Source organism: Phyllobates terribilis, unplaced genomic scaffold, assembly GCF_046119375.1.
Source record: "Phyllobates terribilis strain yellow unplaced genomic scaffold, ASM4611937v1 Scaffold_4__5_contigs__length_816908805, whole genome shotgun sequence".
Lineage (NCBI taxonomy): Eukaryota > Metazoa > Chordata > Amphibia > Anura > Dendrobatidae > Phyllobates > Phyllobates terribilis.
The window spans coordinates 100286018-100309453 of NW_027362764.1; the positions used below are offsets into that span (position 1 = coordinate 100286018).

General features: G+C 41.9%; 1 long non-coding RNA gene across 1 annotated transcript; it reads right to left on the reverse strand.

Moving 5' to 3' along the window:
* Nucleotides 1-10144: 10144 nt before the first annotated feature.
* LOC141264214 (uncharacterized) lies at nucleotides 10145-15702 on the reverse strand. The gene is made up of 2 exons (XR_012319835.1): nucleotides 15175-15702; nucleotides 10145-10689 (listed from the first exon to the last, which is right to left on the reverse strand). It is a non-coding gene; the product is annotated as an uncharacterized lncRNA (long non-coding RNA).
* Between the last annotated feature and the right edge of the window lie 7734 nt (nucleotides 15703-23436).

The following is a 23436-nucleotide window of genomic DNA, read 5'->3' on the forward strand; positions in this document are numbered from 1 at the left end:
TCGCAGTCAATATATCACCAGCTTCGTAGCCAAACACTGACAACAATGTCACCGGGGCAGTAAACATTGCATACATAGTGGCTGTGCATTATGATGTCATAATGGAATCTTGTGGTGGAATATTAACATGTCATCAGTGATGTCATCATGGAATCCGGTGATGGAATCTTAACCCGTTTACAACCTTGAACATATAGGTACGTCCAAGCTTGTATTTCTGCCTTTTTTAGGCAGCGCCAGAGCCCACATCTTTCCCCGCACACAAAAGCTGATGTGCTCAACTGTCATATGCCTCAAATGGACACAGGTGGATCTTGTCTGTTAACTAGTTAAATGCCGTTGTCAATCACTGACAACGGCATTTAACACGTGCCAGTCAAAAGTGCATCACAAGTCCCTCTTATCTGCGCCCCTGTCACGTGATCGCAGGTTGCCGATGTGTTATCATGACAGCCGGGGGTCTGCAGAAAATCCCTGTGCCAGTCATTGTTCATTTTTTTATGAATGCCGGCTTGTCGCCGGCGTTTAAAGAAGATTGTGATTTCTGATATACATAGCATTGCTGAAGCCCCGGATGATCGCAGCTTCAAATCTCCTAAGGTGGCTATTGAAGCTAGTAACAAAAAAAAACACAAAAGTTCAAATCGCGCCCCTTTTGCCTCATTGGAAATAAAACAATTGAAAAATATAAAAAAAACATATTTGGTATCACTGTGTTTAGAAATGTCCAATCTGTCAAAATATAAGCTAAATTAATTAAATTAATCTGTAAATGGCGTAACCAGAAGAAAATCAAAACGCCACAATTACGTTTTTTTGGCCGATGCAACATTGCAATAAAATGTAACAACATGCGATCAAAATATCCTATCTACACTAAAATGGTATAAATAAAAATGGAAGCTCAGGGCTCAAAAAAACAAGCCATCACCAAGCCCCAAATCCCAAAAAATGAAGACGCTACGGGTCTCTGAAAATGGGGACATAAGCTAATTTTTTTTTCTTACTAAGTCGGATTTTTTTTTCACCACTTAAATAAAAAAAGAACTTATAGCTTGTATTTTATGAATATTATCTTCTTACCTGTCGTACTAGTGTCCTGATGTTCATCTGTAAATGCTCAAGATATTCTGAGCTTATACGACCTTGGTGGTATTTGGTCAGGCAATCTCTCACTAGCTCCATAACCAGCCGGTAAGTGAAGCTGAGGACGCCATCGGGTAGTGGCAGCACAAAGTCAGGGTCATAGGTAGTAACAATCCCCTGGAGTAGTGCCAACTTCTCAAGTTTGACTGGAGAAATTCCAGACATTTCAAGCAAATAGCAAATCCAATCGCAGTCAGTATATCACCAGCTATAAAGCCAATCACTAACAGCAATGACACCGGGGCAGTAAGCACTTGAATAAATGCTGGGGGTGCATTATGATGTCATGATGGAATCTTATGGTGGGGGAATCAGTGATGTCATCAGTGATGTCATTTAGGAATCCGGTGATGCAATCTTAAAGGGGCATCTTACCATAAAAGGATGTTGCCTAGCAACAATTAAGGTGGCAACACCATAGGCTGAGCATCAGTAACAGACTGAGGCATGGGAAGAAGAACCATGGCTTTGATCAGTAGGGCAGGCTTTTACATCTGTCTGTTCCCCCATAAAATATTTAAAACAGAGTTTGGATGCTAAATGTTCTTCAGACGTGGAAACATTTGCTTTTTCTAGAGATTATGACCAGGGATGGACTGGGAATAAAATACAGTCCTGGAATTTCAAAGCATGCTAGTCCATGCTGTCGCCGCCCCTCTCCCCAGATTGGGGTCTCTAATACTAATTTTATGCTGCCTGAATGAAATTAAGATTTACTAAATATATTTCCAATAATACTGCTTTATTGGATTTCATAATAATAATATTGCAAAATAAGGTTATGTTTTTACAATGAGGTTTTGCTAAGTATTTTCGCTGAAATCCACAACATACAGAATCAATTTCTTTTGCAATTATGCGGAGCTTTGTATGCAGATTTTCTCTATAGAATTGCATTAGATGAGGAAAATACGCTGGTTAAAAATACAAAGCGCATAAAATCCACACATGACTCGATCATTAAAGTTTTATTAAAGTACGAGGAAGTATCAAAAATAAAGCAGATTCATTCAATATGGTCGGTGGAGGGCTTAATAGTCGCCTTATGGAAGTCAATGACGGGCTTAATAGTGCTGCAGTGTCCAGAAACAGTTCCAGGACTTTTAGACTGAGGCCCCCCTTTCTTCCACTATAGAGAGGGAAATATGTGTATAAGAGCATCCCAGAAGGGTTCCAAAAGTTTGGGTGAAATATATACCAAAGAGACAACAACCGCAGAGTCAAAAAGAGACAAAAATGCAATAAAAAGGCAAGTAACCTAATGTACTGAATAGGTGGAGAAATGCAGCAGAATGCTGCAACGTCAAAAACTCACCAACTACTCATCATGGGAACTTAACCTAACAAACACATAGTACCAGAGCAGATCCAAATATTACCAGAATATACAGTGGTGATAGTGCCGCCATATTGATCATTAACCAAAACCAATGTACTAGTACTGATGTCACCACCATACAGTGTCCATATAATGGTACTATCAGTTTTACACCAGTGCTCTTCAGACCATATATGTGTGCACTGTGCAGGTTTTCACCAGTGACGTTCTCAATGATCGCGGTCATTCATTTTTCCTTTCCTTTTCCATTCGGCCTAAAACGCCATGATCACTTCTTCAACCCATAACTCGTCCCTGCAAAATGTAACACAGAGACATCTTTGACTTACTCCCCCATTTCTGTACAAACCATGTATTGCAATAATGAGTATCCTAGACAGTAATAAAGCCCCTCTGTGTCCTGTATGGTAATACTAATCTCCTTTTGTGTCCCACACAATACCAGTTTCACCCTTCATGCCCCTATACAGTAATAATGATCCCTCTGTACTTGCTTAGAGTAACTATCAGTACTGATAGTGGGGCCGTGGCCTTATAGAAACAACTCACCAATTCTGCATTTATCACCCACTCCTGGTTTTGGCTTCCACTCCTGAGAAAAAATACTGACCGAATACTGACCAAATACTGATAGTGGGGCCGTGGCCTAAAGGTCAGTCTGTAAGAAGAAAGTGAGTCTAGGAAAATAAAAGAAAGGCATACTTACTATTCTTTAACGTAAAACCCCTCCATCTGGAGAAAGACAGGTTCAATCTCCAGAGGAGAAAGGGTTTCTGTATCATAAGAATATTTATCTGTGGAATAGTCTGTCTCAGGAGCAGGTCACAGAAGGAATCGTCCATCAATGGTTTAAAAAAAGGCTTAGATGCTTTTTAAGAAGAAATTAACATAATTGTGTAAATGAGAAAGTTGTTTTCTAAATGTTTTGTCCAGTAGATCAACAATGGCGATCAGGAGGAAAAGATTTCCTCTTTTTGTGCAGACTGGATCATGCATTATGGCTGTGCTTGTGCGATTCCTTTGTCCTTTCCCATCCTTTGGTTGGACTTATTAGACATGTGTCTTTTTCAACTGTATTAACAATATAACTATGTAACTTCCTGAATTGGCTCCCCTCCTCGCTCCAAAAGTTGTATCACCTGAAGATCTTGTAATATTATGTAAAATGAGCGCTGCAACCCATCAACAGATGGTAATAGGTTGCAGCACTCATGTGACAAAAGCAGTCACAAAATCAGCGAGATACAAAGCTCTTGGAGAGGAACCATTTTAAGATTTAAGCATGCTTATACTGTGTGTATATATATATACAGCGGGTGAAATAAGTATTTCACCCGCTGTATATATACAGTTTTCTAAGTAAATATATTTCTGAAGGTGCTATTGACATGAAATTCTCACCAGATGACAATAACAACCCATCCAATCCACACAGGCAAAGAAATCAAACCATAGATGTCCATAAATTAAGTCATGTGTAATAATGAGAAATGACACAGGGAATAAGTATTGAACATGCTTATTGAAATGTATTTAATACTTCATACAAAAGCCTTTATTGGTGATGACAGCTTCAAGACGCCTCCTGTATGAAGAAACTAGTAGCATGCATTGCTCAGGTGTGATTTTGGCCCATTCTTCCACACAAACACTCTACAACTCCTGAAGGTTCCATTGGCGTCTTCTATGAACTCTGAGCTTTGGTTCCTTCCATACATTTTCTATTGGATTCTGGTCAGGTGATTGGCTCGGCCATTCTAGCAGCTTTATTTTCTTTCTCTGAAACCTATTGAGAGTTTCCTTGGCAGTGTGTTTGGGTTCATTGTCTTGCTGAAATGTCCAACCCCATTTCATCTTCATCATCCTGGTAGATGCCAGCAGATTTTCATCAAGAATGTCTCAGCACATTTGTCCATTCATCCTTCCTTTTAAATATATGAAGCTTGCCAGAGCCGTAAGCTGAACAACCCCAGATGATGTTCTCACCTCCAGTTTTCACTGTTGGTAAGGTGTTTTCGGGATGATGTGCAGTGCCTCTTGGCCTTCAAATATGTTGGGTATTATGGCATTCAAAGAGTTCAATTTTCATCTCATCTGACAAAACTACATTCTCCCAGTCTTTCACAGGCTTGTCTAAATTTTGTTGAGCAAACTTTAAATATGCTTGAACATACTTTTTGTTCAGCAATGAAGTCTTGCGTGGTGACATGCATACAGGCCATGGATGTTGAGTGCATTACTTATTGTTTTATTTGAAACAATTGTACCTGCTGATTCCAGGTCTTTCTGTATCTCCCCACAGGTGTTCCTTGGCTCTTGGACAACCCTTTTAATTCGTTTTACTCCTCTGTCTGAAATCTTGTGGGGAGCACGTGGTCGTGGCCAGTTCATAGTAAAATGATGATCTTTCCACTTCGGGATTATGGCCCCAACAGTGCTCACTGGAACCTTCAATATGGATTTGAACCCAGGACACCAGCGCTGCAAGGCTGCAGTGCTAACCACTGAGCCACCATGATGCCAGTTTACCTCCCAATCAACACAGATCCAGAGGGATTTTCCAGGAATTAAAGAGCTGCCCCACTGCCCTGGGAGGGTGGAGTTGTGTCTGTATCCACAGGACACAGATATAGCTAAATATATATATATTGATTGAGTGATGGAGCAAGGAGCCAACAGGTCTTTCCTTCCCCATTTACTCTTTGTAAAGCTTTGCCAGGACCTTAGTATCAGATGACAGTCACATGACTAGACAGCAGAAAAGAACAGGACTAACAGTGGAGAAGAGCAGGATGTAGCAGAGTTGTGTGTGTAGATGTAGGTGAGCAGTGTGTGTGTAAATTAGCTGAGCCGTGTGTGTGGATGTAGCCGAGCTATGTGTGTGTGTATATGTTGCTGATCTGTGTGTGTGTAGATGTACTTGAGTAGTGTTTGTGTATAGACATAGCTGAGCTGTATGTGGATGTAGCTAAGCTGTGAGTGTAGCTGTAGCTGAGCAGTGTGTGTATGTAGATGTTTCTGTGCTGTGTGTAGATGTAGTTGAGCAGTGCGTGTGTGTAGATGTAGCTAAACTGTTTGTAGATGTAGCTGCGCTGTGTGTTAATGTAGCAGACCAGTGTGGGGAGTCAAAATACTTTGTAGGTTGGGCTTGTGGGGGCATAAGACTGTGTGGTGGGAAATCCAATATAGGGACATTACACTGTGTGTGGAAGGCACTGCGGGGAGGGGGGCATGAAATAGGTGCTATACTGTGTGGGAACACCAATGGTCTTCACTAGGGAAATATTGCTGTGTGGTCTGTGAGGATGTATAGGAAGCACTGGCTGAGGTTAGAATACTGTCTTAAGATATAAATTCTGTCAGCGCACTAGAGGCACTGCAGTTTTTGTCCCTCTTTCTTATCATTCAAAGTTGGGAAATATGAGAACTTATTAATTAGTAAGTGAGCGCTGCAGCAGTTTTAGATTATGCAGTGACTGATTACATATGATTTTCTGCTCTAGCGGCAATTAATTGAAGGAGCGGGAGAAATAACAGGGATAACATTTCTATTCAAATGAGGCCAATTTTGAAGAATAAGATATCTGCCATCTGTTAATATCAGATGAAACGGCGTCATTTTTGCTGGTGGGTAGGCTCGGTGATGCAATGTTATTGCTGCACTGATCAAATATGACCATTTTGGCAATGGAACGACACTTCAGAAGCGCACATCACAGCAGCTGATTCAGCTTTTAGAGCTCAGCTAAATTATATGAGAACAGTAACAGCCATTGTTAAAAAAGGCTGTTTGGAAAACAGTTTGTGACATTTCTATACGTCTTTTTAAATAAAGGTATAAAATAACCATTACTTCTGTGTTATCCTGTGTTTTTACCACACACTGCCACATATATTGTATATTCTTGCCAAATACATTTGTAATCTGGGATAACAAAAATTCAAGCTTAAGGGCTTTAAAGGATACTGCAAAATTTTATATTTGCAACATACACGATCTGTCATGAATTTCTTCCAAATTTGCAGCTGTTTCACCCATTGCAATAATGCATAATCTGCATCATAAATAATCTTCTGCAGCAGATTTCATGCATCTGTTGTATATGGATATGGAGAAATTCCAATGTAAACCTTGGATCTAAGGGGTAGTGTTTCTCCTTGTGGAGAGTGGCATGCCAGGTCTGGAACACCAGTATGAGGAGACTTAAATGCCTTCCATGCTCCTCTGGGAAATTAAATGTGCAAATTGTCTCTTCAGAGAGAAAGAGGACTTGAACTCTAGTGCCACGTATTGGAAGTAGCAATCCTACAAGTCATTATCGACCCTTTAAATGAGTTGTCCACTTCTTTCACATTGATGCCCTATGTATGATCGGCCGAGGTCCCGCATGCGGCACCCACGCCGATCAGCTTTTATCGGTGCTGCCGGCAGCGGCCGCCGGCCGGAAGTCCTTCCCTGCGGTGCTTGCCTGTCAAGTTGTAAGTGGCCGCCGCTTTTTTCTGCACATCCGCCTCCTATTCAATTGAATGGGAGGCGGATGTGCAGTACCCCGCACCGGCCACTACAACTTGACGGCCAAGCACCGCAGGGAAAGACTTCCGGCTGGCGGCCGCTGCCGGCAGCACGGATAACAGCCGCTTGCCGGACCCTGGCCGATCATATATTGATGCCCTATCCCACAGATAGGGCATCAATGTGAAAGTAGTGGACAACCCCTTTAACGAGCCTTGAAATATGACTTAAGATAAAAGCCAAATCAGAATCTCAATTTGTAGACAAGGTGTTTTGGGGTATTGCCCCTCATCAGTGCAAAGTATGAGATCTGATTTGGCTGGGTGAGCGGGTAAGACTTGGATCTAAGGGGTAAAGTTTCTCCTAGTGGAGAATGACATGCCTGGTCTGTCATGCCAGTATGAGGAGACTTAAACACCTTGCATGCCTCTGTGGGAAATTAAATATGCAAATTGTGTAAACCTTAAAATTTAGAAGCAATTGCAGGTGGAGACTTTCACATGTCCAACAATCACGGTCTAAGTATGGACCACAATGTCCAGACCGTCTGTGGGTCTCCTGCCCTGAAATCAACAGCCTCATAAAACATATGAAACCACCCTTACATGCCATTGGAGGCATCTGAAGGTACAGTAGGGGGCTTATGCATCTATATCATAGCATATCTTATACATATATTATCTATAGGTCTCCATCAGATTTAATATCAATATTCCATTCTTTCGATGTCACACACGTAAAAGGAACCTGAGCATGCTCGCCGAGTTTTTTCAGCGTGATCGGGTGTTATGTTTTAGTCACTCCGTGCTCATGATTTGAGACTGTTTGACAGGTTTAATACATGTGAGGTATGGCTAAGAAACAGGCATTCTTCACATTTATTAAAGCTGTCAAACAGTCGCAAATCATGCACACAGCTTGACTAAAACATAACACCCGAGCACGTTGAAGATACTCGGGAAACAACCGACCATGCTCATAAATCTTGAGTAACGAGCATGCACGCTCATCACTAAACCTGACAGTTGATAAATGCTGCCCTATCCAGAGACAGCATGTATCAGACACTGGCTACATGATTTAGCCGTGTATGTTTGATTCTGAAACGCTGCGGATGATAATCTTACACAATTTAATAGTTCTACAGAATTAATGAGTCATAAATAAAAAAAATAATAGGAAAAACAACCAATGGGTAAATACTTTGCTTTATTGTTTTTGTATCAATTTGAGGTTGTCTTTTTCTCCATTTATTTTTAGAATTGTTTTCATAATTAGTTGGTTGCCATTAGCAGTCTGCCCTACCCGACTATAAAACAAGTTGTCTGATACCACATTAATGCTCAATTTTTTTGGGGATTCACTCAAATTGCAATGTTACACAGTTCCTGATCTGAGGCATTATACTGCTCAACAGTGTCGGACTGGGGTGCCAAGGGCCCACCAATAACCAACTCCAGGGCCCCACTTTTCAACTACATGCAAATGTGACATTATCCTTAATCACAAATTTATATTACAATGAACTGGGTAGATTGTTAAATGAATAAGATGCTGCCTTTGTCTGTACATCGTGATTCAAGTATACAGTGCCAAGTACTGCTCATATAAGAGGGTGGTGGCCCACCGGAGGATTCCCCTGTTTTCCTATGGGCCAGTCCAAGCCTGATGCTCAATACCATTTTACATAGATCCACCCACTGTAAAATGACCTAATGAGTAAGTAATTTACTGGGTTCCTAAACCCCCTCTGGGCCCCAATGCAGATGGACACTACATTGTAGGACTCAGAGATTTCTGCTCCATTTGAGTCCATTCTTCCTAGATTTTGGTGAATGCCCATAAGGAAGCAGCTAAAATAGAGCAGAAAGTGCTCAGTATTAAGCTGAAATCAAATGGCCATGAACCACGGTACAAATACAGACCGTGATTTTCAGACTAACTGGTATGAACGGAGCAGCTTCATAGGCTAAAGAGCGGATAGTTTACATCTCATCTCAGAAACCTCTTGCGTTTGATGGAACAGAGTGAGAGAATTACTGACCCTAGAATGCTTCATAATGCTAAAGCCTCATTCACAAGGTCAGTCAGGTTTTTTTTTCATGTATAGAACACATATCCATTATAGTCTATGGGAATGTTTCCACGTTACCGGTCAGTGTTGGACACATCTGTTCATGCAATGGTTTCCTTGTTTTTGTTGGAATGTACACACTAGATAAACAGTAAAGAAACACATGTGAAACAAACCAGAAAATGGGTTAATGGGGTCATCTGGGAGTTTGCTTATTTTTCACTACGGGGTTAAAAAATTACAGGCAGGTAGTTTTTAATTACCTGTCTATTCTGCCCGGCGCCAATCTCTGCCATCTCAGAGTGGTCACGGACCACCCCTGCCAGCGATTCTGTGGCATCAGTTGACCTCACATCAACACAGCAGCTCTTCTGACCTGTTGACGGGGCGTCACTGATCATGTCATGTTGATTGACAGCCGGTTCCTTGCAGTTAGGCGATCAATCAGCAAGACATCGTCAGAAACGCCACATTGACAGAGCAGAGCGGAAAAGAAGAAGCTGCTCTGTTGACGTGATGTCACCGGAAGCCACAGAATTGCCACCAGGAACTGTCCATTAGCAACTAAATGCCTGTAAGTTTTTAGACCCATAGGTAAAAATAATCAAAGTCCTGGAAAACTCCTTTAAACCTTAGATTCCTCAAAGTAATCCCCTTTTAGTCTAATGACAGCTTTACACCCCCTTGACATTTTCTCATGCAGTTTCAGCAGGTTGTCACCTGGAATGGCTTTCCAACAGTTTTGAAAGGGTTCCCATAGGTGCTGAGTAGGGATGGGCAGACCGATGGAAGTTCGTTTCTGGTACATAACTTTTGAAAAAGTTTGGTTCGGGTACCAGAGCAGTACCGGAACTTCCATCAGAACCAGAACCCCATTGAAAATAATGGAGACTCGAACTCATGAGAAACTTAAAAAAATTCTCTCTCTCTCCCTTCTTACAAACAAGAAAAATTGATTCTATAGTAATAGCAAAAAATGGACAGAAAATTGGATAAAATCAGAATATAAAATCACTGGTGAAAATTGATCATTGTTTCTCTTATGCAGAACAAAAAGGAATGTCTCAATGAGTCCTAATAAATGCAAACATTTTACTAACTGGAAAATCGTGCATAGACGATTCAATTTAAAGGTTTTTGTTTATTTTTCCAAGGCGGACATTTATGATCTTCTACAGGATGATAATATATAGTATGTCTGATCCCCGGGAAGGGAGGTGTCTTCACTGTAATCCGACGCTGACCGTTACAAAGGGGGTCCCGTTCTAGTATTCTCACATCTCAGACTAAAATGAAAATGGGACAAATAACAATAGATGAAACTATGAGCATCAGATTACAAGATTAAAGAAATGTAAGTGATAACAGCTCATAAGTATTCTGCTCTGGGCTAAAAGTGAAGAGACAGGAAGTCTTTGGTACAGTACATGAAGTCCTAGCAGCATGTCGACACGCCTGACAAATATGAGGTTACAACATACTGAAGGCCATGAATAACGTACATTTTTAGGAGCCATTAACTCTCTGCTATTGATAAAATGCTGCTCCAATGCGTTTTTCTTCCCCTTGGGCTTTCTAATTGCAAAGTCGGCAATTCCTGCAGTTTTGCAAACAGATCTGTTAAAAAAAAATAAAACAAAGAGAAAATAGGAAGAACTGTCAGAACAAAGCTCAAGTATTTCAAGTTGTGTCAATGGCCGTAACTCCAAATATAAACATCTACTGCCACCTAGTGAGAGACCGCAGAATACGTCTAATCAGTAGATCGAAAACTGGCATGGAAATTATAATACACTGTGTTCCAAATTATTATGCAAATAATATTTTCTCAGATTTTCCCAAATGACCTATATGAATTGCAGTCATTGTAATTTTCCAGTCAAATAACTATTAGAGTACAATTGAAAGGTTTTTGTACAAACTGCCTATGATAACAGTATATTTTTAAAAAAATAAAAAACTCAAACTGCACTCAAAATGCACGTTCTAAATTATTATGCACAGCAGAGTTTTCAACCTTTTAATTTTTGTAAAGAACAAAAAAATGGTCATTTTTGAAATTATAAGCATTAGCAGGTTATTACAAACTGAAATCAAACAGTTTTCAACTCAAAACTTTATTCTAGGTGATGTTACATTTGCACATAGGACCCCTTGTTCGAAAGGAGCTTATGAACTCTCTCGTCCATTGAATTTGTCAGGTTTTGGATGGTTTCTGCTTCAATTGTTTTGCATGAGGACATTATACCCTCCCAGAGCTGTTGCTTAGATGTGAACTGCCTCCCGCCTTCATAGACACTCCTTTTGATGATGCTCCAGAGGTTCTCAATGGGGTTGAGGTCAGGGGAGCATGGGGGTCACACCATAAGTTTGTCCCCTTTTATGCCCATAGCAGCCAGAGATGCAGATGTTTTATGTGCAGCATGACACGGTGCATTATCATGTATGAAAATAATCTTGCTGCGGAATGCACGGTTCTTCTTCTTGAACCATGGAAGGAAGTGCTGTTTGAGAAACTCAACATACTTTTTGGAGTTCATCTTTACCCTTTCAGGGATCCTAAAGGGGCCGACAATCTCTCTCCCAATGATTCCAGCCCAAAACATTACTCCACCTCCTCCTTGTTGGCGCCGTAGCCGTGTTTGCATGGGGTGTCCATCAACCAGCCATCCTCCACTCCATCCATCTGGACCATCAAGCGTTGCAGTGCACTCATCCGTGAACAAAACAGTTTTGAAGTCAGTCTTCATGTATTGTTTGGCCCACTGGAGCCGTTTCTGCTTGTGGATAGAGGAGGTCGACAGGATGGCTTACGCACAGCTGCAAACCTCTGAAGGACCCTGCATCTTGTTGTTCGGGGGACGTTGGAGGCAACAGCAGCTTCAAAAACTTGTCTGCTGCTATGACAAGGCTTTTTTGCCGCTGCTCTTTTAACCTGACGTAATTGCCTGTAGGAAAGAGTCCTCAATTTTCCCTTATCAGCACGCACACGTGTGTACTGTGAATCAGCTACATACTTCTTGATTGTGCGATGATCAGGATGAAGTGTCTTGGCAATGTTGATTGTAGTCATGCCTTGACCTAAACACTCCACAATTTGTTGCTTCTCAGCAGCCGACACATCCTTTTTCTTTCCCATTTTGGCAGAAAATGTAGGCTGCTTAATAATGTGGGACAGTCTTGCCTTTCATTGGACACACCTGCCAAACTATCTAGCACAGGTGTCTGCAATTGCTTACAGTGATATAAAGATCCCTGACACACATCACCATCAATGAGTTTAATTGACAAACAAAAAAATTCTTACCTTATCACTCCTAAACACTTTTTGCATAATAATTTGGAACACAGTGTATTTATCCATAATTCTACACTATATGCCAGACATATCCCAGCCTATAATACCGCTTCCGATGGAAAGTCAGATTCTGCTAACATCCTAGGCAGCAGAGGTAAAGAATGGGATCAAAGAAGCTTGTGGGTGCTATTACTATTAATAATAATTATCTAGCAGTATATAGCACCACCATATTCATTGATTTCAGGGGGGAAATGTACAAATAATATCAGACATTAAAGAGCAATACATTACTTTACAATTCAAAGAAGAGGAGTGAGGGCCCTGCTCACAAGAGCTTGTGAGGAAATAGGTAAAAAGTGCTTGTATTTGTAAGGTCTAGCCATCACTATAATAAATAAGGTTATATATACAAAGCTTTATAATCCAGCCAGTATCTATATATGTCCAGATATGACATGATACTGAGTGCATTGAGTGTGGATGAAACTGTTTAACCTCTTTACCCCCGAGGGTGGTTTGCACGTTAATGACCGGGCCAATTTTTACAATTCTGACCACTGTCACTTTATGAGGTAATTACTCTGGAACGCTTCAACGGATCCCCCTGATTCTGAGATTGTTTTGTCGTGACATATTGAACTTTATGACAGTGATGAAATTTGTTCAATATCATTTGTGAAAAAAACGGAAATTTGGGGAAAATTTTGAAAATTTTGCAATTTTCAAACTTTGAATTCTTGTGTCCTTAAATCAGAGAGATAAGTCACACAAAATGGTTAATAAATAATATTTCCCACATGTCTACTTTACATCAGCACAATTTTTTAAACAAGTTTTTTTTTGTTATGAAGTTATAAGGGTTAACAGTTGCTCAGCAATTTCTTATTTTTCCAACAAAATTTACAAAAACATTTTTTTTTAGGGACCATCACATTTGAAGTGACTTGGTCTACAGGTGCATCTCACAAAATTAGAATATCATCAAAAAGTTAATTTATCTCAGTTCTTCAATACAAGATTTATTTCTGTTAATGTTAATGATTATGGCTTACAGCCAATGAAAACACAAAAGTCATTATCTCAGTAAATTAGAATACTTTATAACAACAGCTTGAAAATGTTGGCCTATGGAAATGTATGTTCAGTAAATGCCCTCAATACTTGGTCGGGGCTCCTTTTGCATCAATTACTGCATCAATGCGGCGTGGCATGGAGGCGATCAGCCTGTGGCACTGCTGAGGTGTTATGGAAGCCCAGGTTGCTTTGATAGCAGCCTTCAGCTCGTCTGCATTGTTGGGTCTGGTGTCTCTCATCTTCCTCTTGACAATACCCCATAGATTCTCTATGGGGTTAAGGTCAGGCGAGTTTGCTGGCCAATCAATCACAGTGATACGGTTGTTTTTAAACCAGGTATTGGTACTTTTGGCAGTGTGGACAGGTGCCAAGTCCTGTTATAGAATGAAATTTCCATTTCCAAAAAGCTTGTCGGCAGAGGGAAGCATGAAGTGCTCTAAAATTTCCTGGCAGACGGCTGCGCTGACTTTGGTCTTGATAAAACACAGTGGACCTACACCAGCAGATGACATGGCTCCCCAAACCATCTCTGATTGTGGAAACTGCATACTAGACCTCAAGCAGCTTGGATTGTGGCCTCTCCACTCTTCCTCCAGACTCTGGGACCTTGATTTCCAATTGAAATGCAAAATTGACTTAGTGTGTCAATGACTGCCTTCTGGACATCTGTCAAGTCAGCAGTCTTCTCCATGATTGTGGAGCCTACTGAAAAAGACTAAGGGACGTTTTTAAACGCTTAGGAAGCCTTTGCAGGTGTTTTTTGTTAATTATTCTAATTCACTGAGATAATGACTTTTGTGTTTTCATTGGCTGTAAGCCATAATCATCAACATTAACAGAAATAAACACTTGAAATAGATCACTCTGTTTGTAATGACTCTTTATAATGAGTTTCACTTTTTCTATTGAAGAACTGAAATAAATCAACTTTTTGATGATATTCTAATTTTGTGAGATGAACCTGCGTATGACAGAAAATACCCAAAAGTGACACCATTCTAAAAACTGCACCCCTCGAGGTGCTCAAAACCACATTTAAGAAGTGTATTAACCCTTCAGGTGCTTCACAGGAATTTTTGGACTGTGGAAGAAAAAAATGAACATTTTAACTTTTTTTTCACAAAAATGTTACTTTAGACCCAATTTTTTTTTTATTTTCGCAACGGTAACACAATGGACCACAAAATTTGTTGTGCAATTTCTCCTGAGCATGCTGATACCCCATATGTGGGGAAAATTGAGTGCAGGGAGCCAGTATTGAGCATGTTCTCCACGCTGGCTGTCAGTTTAACAGCTGGAGTGGAAAATGGTTGAATCCTACTCCCAAGGGGCAGCAAAACGCTGCCGCCTGAGTGACACCTCGGACCACCACATTAGACGAACCGACGGCGCTCCCTTGTGGCTGCACCCGGGGCAAATGTCCTGCCCACCCCTTTCTAGATACGCCCCTGCTGTTACTAAGTAAAAAAAGAAATAAAAAACATAATATTAAAAAGACCAATATTAACACCATACAGTGACTACCAGTCCTGTAGAACATATAAGGGATTGCGGTTCAAGTATATATAATATAGTGACTTACAGCTGATGTTCTTTATGGTGACAGTGTAAGGTGCCCCAGCGAGGTAGTCGTGGGCGAGCTGTAGCCCCCTCTCGCTATGGCACCCTACAGACAATACGTGTCCTCCCTCTGAAGTGTGGCTGTGTATGTAGTGCTCTTCACTTACTTCAAGCCATCCGATCGCGGCTGTCTCCAGGCATTTCTCTTCTGGGACCAGGGCAGCAATAAATTCAGAGGACACGAGGTTCTTAACCAGAACTTGGACTTTACTTGGGGAAGAGGAATATGTACAATATTTTCAGGCAGATATAATGGATAAGGCCCGACAGGTTATCATCTCTCTCACAGGTGCTGGTAACTCCTTCAGCCCTGATTCCCTCTTTAAGTGAAGCATCTCTGTGACTCTAATCTCTGGCCCAAGAGACTCTTCTGTAATACTGACAGTGACCTGGATCCGATATCTCTCCCCCACATCTTAGCTTGGAGTCCTATTTATCTTCCTCTGCTTCCTGCAGACTAGAAGTGCCCCGGGTCCTCACTACCTTTGATGAGTTTCTCCGGCCGGCTGACAGGACTCGTGCTCTTGTGTGGGGAGACTTGCACACTGGTGATCCCACTGTCTGAGGGTATGGAGCTCCCGTCTACCCTAGCAGCCACTATAGTCAGGCTGACTGAACGATTTGCTGTCCAATCTCTTACTGAAGAATCACTTCCTGATTCTGGAAACTAAACAGAGATTTTCCTAATGTGCCCACCCTCAGTGAGCTGTCATCACACAGCATTAACTCATCCCTGTCTGTAACACTGCTAGCAGACTCAACCTGACATCTGCACCCAGGACAGTGGCATCTTGTGGCTGTTTACAGGTACTGCAGCCCACAATGAATTATGCCAGGAACAAGCTCTATATCACTCAAGGCTTGATCCGGGCACTAAGTTCCCCCTCTACTCTACTGACTGGACCACTGAAGCTAACCCCTTAGCTTGGCCTACCACAGTGCAGAGAGGATTAACTAAGGGAACATTTTCCTTAACTACTTCAGTGCCTAGGGAAGGCTACATCCTTCCCCACTATTACAACAGCGTTCACTTTTCCAGTCTCTTCTATCCGGCACAGACCGACATAATGACTTCTTCCAGCCACAACTCACCTGCAGAGTTTAGAAGAAAAACACATTTAGGGTATGTGCCCACGGTCAGGAGCCGCAGCGGAATCCCATCTCCTCTATGCGTCTCTGTGCACCTGCGGATCACCCGCGAAAACTGACATGCAGCGTGTCTTTCAGGACCGCAGCATGTCAATTTCACTTGTGGGTCTGCATGTGGACTTTCCCCATAGATTAACAACTATGAGGAAAATCGCATGTTAAAAAAAAAATCACGCCGCTCATTTGTATAAAATAAAGGTAGAAGCCACGCAGCTATCCCGCAGCATCGGGGCCACAGGCAGCTCCTGACCAAGGGCACATACCCTTAAAGGGAATCTGTCGCCAGAAATAACGCTATTAACCTACAGATATGCGGTTAATCTGCAGGTTATACCATTGGTGAAACCTGTGAGGCCGCACAGAAGCCCAAGAGGTAAAAGGACCCATTTCCACCTTCGAAGCAGGAGAAAATGTGTATTATTATCAGATTTTTGGCTGCAAAGCACCCTGATATTGTTTTTGTCTTCTGTCTGTGCCGCCAGTGCTGCAGGTTAATAGCTTATTATGCTTCCCGGCGCCGGGGGTGCGGTTACAGTCTCCGCTCTGTATACTCAGTGATGACTGAACCAGCACTGCCCCCATGACAGATACCCAATGCTGGCGGGGAGAATAAAGTTAATTTTCTCCCTGCTGCATTCGGCTGCATGCAGGCACCGCACAGCATAATGCTATTACCCTGCAGCTTAACCGCATATCTGCAGGTTAACCGCATTATTTCTGCTGACAGCTTCCCTTTAACTTCTCACATTTCCAGCACTGTCCCTATCTATTCCCAAACTACAAAAACGCCTCATCCTGACTGCTCTTGCAGTGTGAACAGTGACCCCAATAATTAAAAAATTGTGTCATTACTATGATTACCCTCTTCCCCCAAAAAATGCTAGAGACTTTGTGTCAGATAGACGGTGCCTCTAAAAATTATAGTGTCCCATGCAAAGAATTAATGCTCCCACTATCCAACCTAGAAAGTAGTAATGCCCCCTGTATACTCCTATAAAAGTTATAACATCCCAAGTGCCCCGTCAAGCAAAGTGGTGTTCCCTTAAAGTAATAATGCCCCCCAAAAAAGTAATTATGCTAACCTGAGAGCCCCAATCAAAAAAGTAACAATGCCCCCATTTAAACAAATGTCCCAAGTGTCCCCAAAGCTCTCTATATACTGTTTTATGGCCTCCAGCTACTTATACACTATATGATGGCCCCCACAACCCCTTATACACTGTATGATGGCCCCTATAGCCCCATATATACTGTATTATGGTCCTCACAGCCCTTTTTAAACTGTATTATAGTCCCATAGCCCCTTATATACTGTATTATGACCACCACAGCCTTATATATAGTACACCACAGCTCACCTATAGCCTCATAGTACCTTATACATAGTATTATGACCCTCACAGCCCTTTATATACTGTATTACGGCCACTAAAGCAATATGGCCCGCACAGCTCACTATATATAGTATAATGGCCCCTACAGCCCCTTACACACTGATTTATGTCCCCCAAAGACCCGTTCCCTACATCTGTCTCTGGCGACTGTGTACTCATGACAACGCTCATTATTGTTGCTGCCTCATGCTGCGCTGAGCGAGACCCGGTGGCTCTGATGAGCATTATCGTCACAACCTGGCGCCTGTGAATAGTAATTTTACTGCTATTCACAGTCACCAGAGACAGATTCAGGGAACATGAGCTACGGCGAAGCTTCATGGGAACATTTTGGGTAATAAATTGGTGTACGAAGCACTGTCTGTTGTTTTTGTCTTTTTATGTTTCTCAGGGTTCCTTTTCTGGAGTACTTCGGATTTGGTGTAATACTGCAGACCTGCAAGGGATTTTTTTTTCAATAAGTTGGTGAGCGAGGGATAGTGTGGGGGATTCTTTATTCAAATTAAGTGTTTTTTTTTCTGTGTGTTTTTATTTTTTATTAACGGGTTAGTAATGGGGGTGTCTGATAGACACCTCTCCATTACTAACACCAGGGCTTGATGATAGCTGACATTTATGACAAATCACAGCTGTCATCAACCCTCCAGCCCAAATACCCAGATTGCCACTGATCCAGGGCAATCGGGAAGAACCGGGCAAAGCATCAGAATTGGCGCATGTCATCTGATGCACCAATTCTGGGGCAGCTGCAGGCTTGTATTTTTAGGCTGGAAAGGGCCTAATAACCAAGGACCTTCCCAGCCTGATAATATGAGCCTGCAGCTGTCTGCTTTACCTTAGCTGGTTATTAAAAATAAGGAGGACTCTACATCTTTTTTTTTTTTTTTTTAATTTGGTTAAATAAGGCTAAACACCCTTTAGTGCCACATGAAAGTCACTAAAGGGTACAATTTTATTATATGTAGGGGGCTTGTGAAATTATATGTCTACAGGATATCTATTTATTCTAGCTATTTATTATCTAATATCTTTCTATCATCTATCTGTATCTTTATATAGCAACTAGCTTTAAATTACATAGAGAATTACAATATGTAAAAGATGATGTTAAAAAAGCATGTGATACAGATGCTAGGTGAGAATAATCGCATTGTGTTCGCATTACACTCGTCCGACTTTTCAGGAGCAACATTTTAGCTATTTTTAATACTCTGATGTGAGCGAACCCTTAGATCGTCTTTATACACAGTGGGTACGGAAAGTATTCAGACTCCTTTAAATTTTTCACTCTTTGTTTCATTGCAGCCATTTGGTAAATTCTAAAAATTTAATTTCTTTCTCATTAAAGTACACTCTGCACCCTATCATGACTGAAAAAAACAGAAATGTAGAAATTTTTGCAAATTTATTAAAAAAGAAAAACTGAAGTATCACATGGTCATAAGTATTCAGACCCTTTGCTCAGTATTGAGTAGAAGCACCCTTTTGAGCTAGTACAGCCATGAGTCTTCTTGGGAATGATGCAACAAGTTTTTCACACCTGGATTTGGGGATCCTCTGCCATTCTTCCTTGCAGATCCTCTCCAGTTCCGTCAGGTTGGATGGTGAACGTGGGTGGACAGCCATTTTCAGGTCTCTCCAGAGATGCTCAATTGGATTTAGGTCAGGGCTCTGGCTGGGCCAGTCAAGAATGGTCACAGAGTTGTTCTAAAGCCACTCCTTTGTTATTTTAGATGTGTGCTTAGGGTCATTGTCTTGTTGGAAGGTGAACCTTTGGCCAAGTCTGAGGTCTAGTGCATTCTGGAAGAGGTTTTCATCCAGGATATCTCTGTAATTGGCTGCATTCATGTTTCCTTCAATTGCAACCAGTCGTCCTGTCCCTGCAGCTGAAAAACACCCCCATAGCATGATGCTGCCACCACCATGTTTCACTGTTAGGATTGTATTGGGCAGGTGATGAGCAGTGCCTGGTTTTCTCCACACATACCACTTAGAACTTTGTGGTGATAATTCTATCTTTGTCTCATCAGACCAAAGAATCTTATTTCTCATAGCCTGGGAGTCCTTCATGTGTTTTTGAGCAAACTCTATGCAGGCTTTCATATGTCTTGCACTGAGGAGAGGCTTCCGTCGGGCCACTCTGCCATAAAGGCTCGACTGGTGGAGAGCTGCAGTGATAGTTGACATTGTGGAACTTTCTCCCATCTCCCTTCTGCATCTCTGGAGCCTTAGCCACAGTGATCTTGGGGTTCTTCTTTACCTCTCTCACCAAGGCTCTTCTCCCACGATTGCTCAGTTTGGCTGGACGGCCAGGTCTAGGAAGACTTCTGGTGGTCCTAAACTTCTTCCATTTAAGGATAATGGAGGCCACTGTGCTCTTAGGAACCTTGAGTAATGCAGAAATTCTTTTGTAACCTTGGCCAGATCTGTGTCTTGCCACAATTCTGTCTCTGAGCTTCTTGGGCAGTTCCTTTGAGCTCATGATTCTCATTTGGTCTGACATGCACTGTGAGGTCTTATATAGACAGGTGTGTGCCTTTCCAAATCAAGTCCTATCAGTATAATTAAACACAGCTGGACTCCAATGAAGGAGTAGAACCATCTCAAGGAGGATCACAAGGAAATGGACAGCATGTGACTTAAATATGAGTGTCTGAGCAAAGGGTCTGAATACTTGTGACCATGTAATATTTCAGTTTTTCCTTTTTAATAAATTTGCAAAAATTTCTACATTTGTTTTTTTTTCAGTCAATATGGGGTGCAGAGTGTATTTTAATAAGAAAAAAAAATAACTTTTTAGAATTTACCAAATGGCTGCAATGAAACAAGGAGTGAAAAATTTAAAGGAGTCTGAATACTTTCCGTTCCCACTGTACATATTATTAGTTTGGGGTTTAAAATCCTGATGACAGGTACCTTTTAAGTCCTGGGATGCCCAGAGCCACGTACCTCCTTCCCTTTAAGTGCCTACAGTAGTGCTGGAGAAGTATTGTATTCTGCACTGTGCTGTTGAGTAACCTGTCGTCTAGGATTCTCTGCTTTGTTCCAGTGGATCCAATACTACTATTAGCACACAGGGACTGCTTGTATAGCTATGGAAACGGAGCCGGGTCTGACAATCTGAAAATAAAAGGTGTTCATTGCATAATTAGAAAAAGCTTGCAAATAAACTTGCTGTATAATTTATGGTTTTCTGGATCTCTATTTTGAATTGTTCACTGTATTTGCAGTTGATGAAAGTCAGAAATGGCCATGTGATGGACATGGAGGTGCACGGCAAGTTACAAACCATTGCTCTGAAAGCTGTAGTGTAAGGGTGTGTGCACACGGTCCGGAAACACTGCAGATTTTACGCAGCACACTTGCGCTGCGTGCAATCCACAGCGGCCAGATGTTACAGCATAGTCCACTATGCGTCTCCGTACTCCTGCGGATCACCCGTGGACACGGACATGCAGCATGTCTTCACAGACCGCAGCATGTCAATTTCTCTTGCAGAGACGATATAGTCTCCGCAAGAGAAATTCTCATTGTAATGTATAGGATGCGGTGAATCCACATGGTTCATTGAACACATGTGGATTCACCTGCGTGCAGTGCTTTGGACGAAGCATCAAGTATCCTGCGTTCAAAGCACAGCAAATACCGACCTTGTGCACATACCCTAATTGTATGTAAGAGTCCTGCATTAGTGGAGTCAGTTTCAGCCAAAAGCAATAAATTTTGTTATGGTACCCACACTAATAGTGGTGCTATATCCCAATCTCCAGACCAGTTCAGCAACCGATGACCGTCTAGGTAAGCTCTAAGTGACTGCGCAGTTTGTGTAGGATTTCTTGCTTCCATGCTTGTGATAGCGCGTGGCACTGGACTGTCACGAATGTGCTGCATCCTGATTAGACCTTTGTGGTATCTGGGATCAGACTGGCAGATCACAGGTCTTCTTTGGAGTCCGCTTGGCATTTAACTTGAATGTGCAGATTGATTTTTGGTTGGTGTAGATGGGCTTAAGAGTTCCTTTTTGATCCTCCTGGGATTCCATATGGCTCTAATCTCAGCTGCTGCATCTTACTGTCACTCCCTTCCATTATTTAAACTCACTCCTCGCTCTGTCCTGTGTCGGTTATAGGTGTCCTATGCTGACCTCCCTGGAGAAGTTGTTCCAGTTTAAGAAGTTGTGGAGTTCCAGTTGTTGTTTGATTGCTCCCTGTTTGTTTCCCTCCCGTGTTTCCTTACCTTAGTTGTGAGACTTGTGTCTTGCTGACTTACTCACTAGTTAGAGCCAGCCAGGGTTTAGGCACCTGATGGCGCATGGGGGGGGCGGACCCATCCAGGAACAATAGGAAGCACAGGGTGCAGTCTTAGGCGAGTGTTCAGGGGTGTCCCTTCTCCCCTTTCCCTAGCGTGTCAGGGCAACCTTTACCTTCTTTCCCTTCTTTGTGCCGCACTTGGGCATTTCCTTGCTCCAGTCATGGACTGGCACTAGATACAAGCTTGTTCTGACTGCCACATGCATTTCCACAAGTATTCCTTAACAAGAGATGCTGGTTTGGGTGCCAACAAGGAATGAATAGAGAAAAAAATCCCCCAAATTACAAAACATGCCCTGCTCAATCACAAGCTATATAATGGACGGAGAAATGGCAATGCATCTAAGGAAAAATAATCCAGATATGCGTCACCTGACAGACCATGGGACATAGAATCTCCATACATCAGTTTTCTACCATAAAACTGCTGAAAATGTCTCAAAATGTTTGCACAACTCATAGTGGTGCAGAAAATATTGAGATTTTTAATGATTCTTAGGCAGTTTGTTTCAGCCACGTCCGCCTACTTTTTGAAAAGTTGGGGCTTTTTTTTGAGATGGCGGGGCTGAGTGTAGCCCACTCCCTTCAAAAAAAGTCATAATTTAAGCCATAAAAGTCGCATGTAAATTACGACAGACATGTATGCCGATCTGTAGCTGGAGTACATTTCTTGAGATGTCTTACAGCAGCTGAATGATGGGCCTCTTAATATTTGCCACATCTTAATCCAGCACACCCTTCATGAGGATGGGCGTACAAGACACCAGTCTTCATTACTCAGAGCCTAAAGCCCCCCGTACTCATTAGTCTGATGTCAGCCAATATTATAATGTTGGAGGAGATCTGGGGGGAATGCTGATTGCTTTGCTTGCCCAGAGATAACATGCCGGCAAAGATGTCTGACGATGGCTCTCTCAAAGAGAACATAGGAGCGCTTAGCCGAATGCCTGTGTATGGTAGAGATGGCTATTGCCTGAATGATTGGACTACAGACATCTCATATTTATGTCCACCATCAGTCTATGATATGTGCTTAGTCACAAACCACCCCTTATACTCTTGCTCAGCGGGGTCAGCAGCTGGACGCACACAGATGGGAAACTCAAACGATAAAGAAGTTTGGAGATATAACAGCACTTATGAGCGCCCCCTGTTGCAGTTCATAGGAGATAGGACCACAGACATTTCCTTATTTTCCATAGGCTTCAGTGGCGAGTGGCCAAACATACTCACCATCTCCTTCCTCCTCTATGTAACACTCACACATAAAAATAACAAATGTTTTTAGTGCGACGTCTCTTTTAATGATTTTAAATAGAAAAAGCAAGAGACAAATGCATGAGAAAATATTGACAATATTGTAGAGGTTCAATTCCCCCAGGGGTTTAAGCAAGAGTGTAACCCCCCAAAAAAATATTAAGGGAGGTCGATTCATTAAAACTGGCATTGAGCACAGCAGTCTTAATCAAAGGCTTGCTGGAGTATGAGGCACCGAATTTAAAGATGCATCTTGTTA